A 3782-nucleotide genomic window follows, 5' to 3' on the forward strand; every position below is an offset into this window, starting at 1 on the left:
TCACAAAAGAGATAACGCATGTTGCTGAAATCGGTTCTCCTGTGTTTCACTGTTAAAATTCACCTCAATTAAGGATAATTGGATAATTCTTGCTCTGTTTATCGCCACTTAGAAATCTTTGTTACAGTTAATCTACGATGTGTGCTACGATGTGTCTTGAAAGTATTGTCTTCACGTCACTTGGCCGAACATTGTTCTCGAGGATGCACACGATTCGTTCTTAGAACATGGTTAACCGGCATCGTTTTCTTTTCCTTTCTTTCTTTTTTTTTTTTCTTCCTTTTTCCCCCCCTTCCTCTTGCAGTTGAAATCGATTCCTCCTTTCTCGATCTATTTTTTTCCTCTCATTAATCGTTTCCTCTTATTTTCTACGCGATGGAAATTATTAACTTTCTCGATCGCTTAAGACCGATTATCAGGATTTCGTTCTCGATGATCTCTTTCACTCCGATGAGTTTCGCTCATTTACGTCGCGCGATTCTTATTTGCTGGATAATCGTCTTCTCCTGGAAATAAGAAAAATAACAATATTAGCCGATCTCTCCAATGTTATTTTAGATTAAGAAATAAAACTATGGAACGGAAGTTTATTTTTATTGAAAAAAGATTTTTATAAATTTTATGTATATGATTTTATTTGAAAGGTAAAACCCGAGCATATAGATTAGCAACGCTAGTTCGTCTAACAACTTTGTCCGCCGTTGAGCTGTGACAAAAAAAGTGATAATTGATGTTAAAAGTGTTAACCACAACAATACGGCACCGCAATTATTTATGAGCGTTAACTTACGACCACGCAATTTTCATTGTGAAAAAGTCTATCTTTCATTTTGCGTAATTATCTTTGCGATCCATCGATTCCCTATTCGTTATACGTCTTCATCATCATCATCATCATCATCATCATCATCATCATCATCATCATCGTGAAGACTTATCTAACGATCAATTCTTAACGATATAACCTCAAATAAGAATCGGGTAAACGATAAAAAAAAGAAAAAAGAAAATTGTCCATGAAATATAATCTCTTTCGCGTAAGTATATTTTATGAGATGAATTTTGATCGAACGAACGATTGTTGTGTTATAATTTATATAAATGTTAAAACAATGTAGAAAATTATTTAACAAAACGTGAAAATTAGTTAAACTTATATAATAACAAGATCAAACGAAAGAAACGTTCGAGAGAAACGTTGAGAGAAACGAAATTTCAAACAACGCGGGGAATCTAAAACGAGGATTTAGAAAAAAAAAAAAAAAAAAAGCACGCGACGAAATCTCTCTGGTAGCACTTACACTTTCACCGGTCATTAGCGCAAATACTTAGTATTTACTCACGTGTTATATACAATGGTTATATATATAGTTGAGAAAGTAAATAGTAATGGATATTTCACTCATTATAATATAACGTCCAATTATGTTACGTAAATTAAATTACGTTTTGGGGAAAATAGCGTAAAATTGATCGAAAAAAGAGAGAAAGAAAGAAAGAAGAAAGAAAAAGTTATATATTTTGTCTCAATATGCATTTCGTTGGAGGATACGATTATTATTTCTTTCTTTTTTATTTTTAATGCGTAAAATAAGAAAGTATTAATTGAAAAAAATGATCTAATTAATTCTTAATCCGTTCAATATAGTTTTAAAGAATTCTCTGATATTTAGTATTTTTATTGTAATTTTACATTATACCTGTTTTACATTATACCCTAATTTGCATTGCTATTTATAAAGGATTTCCAAATTCGTTGTATTTTATATATATATATATATAATATTTTCTTTTCATCTGCATATCATGTTTAATTTATCCAGTTTTATTCAGTTTCATTTGCATTCGTAATATGAATTTATCGTAATATTATGCAATTTAATGCAGCGAACAATTATACAAAATAGAAATGAATATTATGACGTTGAATATAAAGAAATTAAAAAATTGCCACGTTTACAAATACATCTTCCAATTTAATAATATAAGAATAATATATTATTAGAAGAAGAAGAGATAAGAATAATATAAGAATAAATATAGAATAAAATTTCTCTAAATTGAAATTAAAATTTAATATATTTTTAATAGATCGTTAAAAAGATATTTAATTCGATAACTTATTCGGATCAACGACAATTTATTCTTATTCTATTTTACGTATCGTAAAATATCTTGGAGCGAGGGAAAAAAAAAGGAACCGGAATGAAGGAATGTCAAATAACTAGAATCGTTATGCATGACGAAAAGAGGAACTATTCTATTGTACAGACGTGCAATAGTACCGTTACATCCTCGAAGAGACAAGATAATTCCATAACCCTGAGAAAAGTAAATTTTCTTGGCTACATTTGACATTTAGCAAATCATTGGGATCGATCATTAAACTTGATTAATTAATTGTTGAGTTGCAAAATTTTTTATCTTGTAGATCTTTTTTTCTTATCTTTCTAAATATTTTCTTATAATATTATTATAATAAAAATAAAATTGTGTGACAATCGATATTTATTTTTTTCAACATCTGATTTAAAAATAAATTAATTGCAGCGAATTAGTTTCTTTTTTTTTTTCAAATTTAAATCATATTTATTCTTGTTTATTTAAATAAAGAAGAGATATTTTTATTTTTTTGAATGATAATATCATAGAATATTTCGACTATTTAGATCATAGCCGATCTAGAAACAATCGGGCAAAAATGTATACTGAATTTTTTGAAAAGAGTCATATTTCGTGTTCGTGATTCGATGATGGAATCAGTTTCATCAGTGAAAACTATTTCAAACTTTCAATTTGATTAATTAACTTAGAAAAATAAGGAGGAGAAATAAAAATTGTAAAATGGTTGGAAAATTCGTTCCCTATATAATTTGAGGTTATAATAGAATATAAGTACGAACAAAGTTATCGAATTATTAAATGCAAATGCTGATCGATCGTTGCGCAAAATTGAAAAAAAATTTAAATAGATAATAAATTTAATACTACTATACATATAATCATAAATATTTAAATTTTTGAATTATTTATCTTGATAAATAATAAAGATTTAATCTATTTTAATAATAAAAAATTCATGTCGTTTAAAAAAATGGGATATGCAAATATATCTAAAGAAAAATACTTAATAATTTATAAAGTAAATTATCGCATAATATTTCCGCAATTTTCCGTAAATATTCCACGGAATAAAAGAAATAACCTTGTTCCTTTATGTATATTAATTATACGAACAATTTATATTTAATAACGAATAGATAGAAATATAATTAACAGGCGATCGTGATTTCATTTCTATCAAGGATATTATGATTTAATGGTACAGCAAAATCTGTCAAGAACATTCTTAATAATATTTTTCTCAAATATATTTTCCCCGTTTTAACATAATATTTTTTTCTCCTTTTCATTATGATTCTAATTGCCTCTTATCCAGCTGAAATGAAAATTTATGCAATACAAATGGTCGCATACAATTACATATTTACGATCGGATTGCATCTTGGTACGATACAATTTAAAGAGAGAGAGAAGAAAAAAAAAAAAGAATTAAGCTCAAATAGATACTTGGAAAATATAATTATCACTTATTGATCTACTTTGATACATGTGGAGTGTCTTGAAATTGTTAAGCCTCGAATTAATTTATATCTAACACGTAATATACGTATTAAGGTGTGTTCACAAATTACCTCTAATAAGAAGATAAATAATCAATCAGAATAATAAAAGATAAACTAGGAAATGCCAATTAAGCGTTTTTTTTTTTTTTTTTTTTT

The 3782-nt window shown here is 27.1% G+C and overlaps 1 protein-coding gene across 1 annotated transcript in view; it reads right to left on the bottom strand.

Annotated features, from left to right (window-relative positions):
- The window catches only part of LOC102672646 (scavenger receptor class B member 1-like), a 24810-nt gene that overhangs the window by 14270 nt on the left and 6758 nt on the right, over positions 1-3782 (bottom strand). The gene's annotated exons all lie outside the window — the stretch shown is intronic.

This window comes from Apis dorsata, unplaced genomic scaffold, assembly GCF_000469605.1.
Source record: "Apis dorsata unplaced genomic scaffold, Apis dorsata 1.3 scaffold_77, whole genome shotgun sequence".
Classification (NCBI taxonomy): Eukaryota; Metazoa; Arthropoda; class Insecta; order Hymenoptera; family Apidae; genus Apis; species Apis dorsata.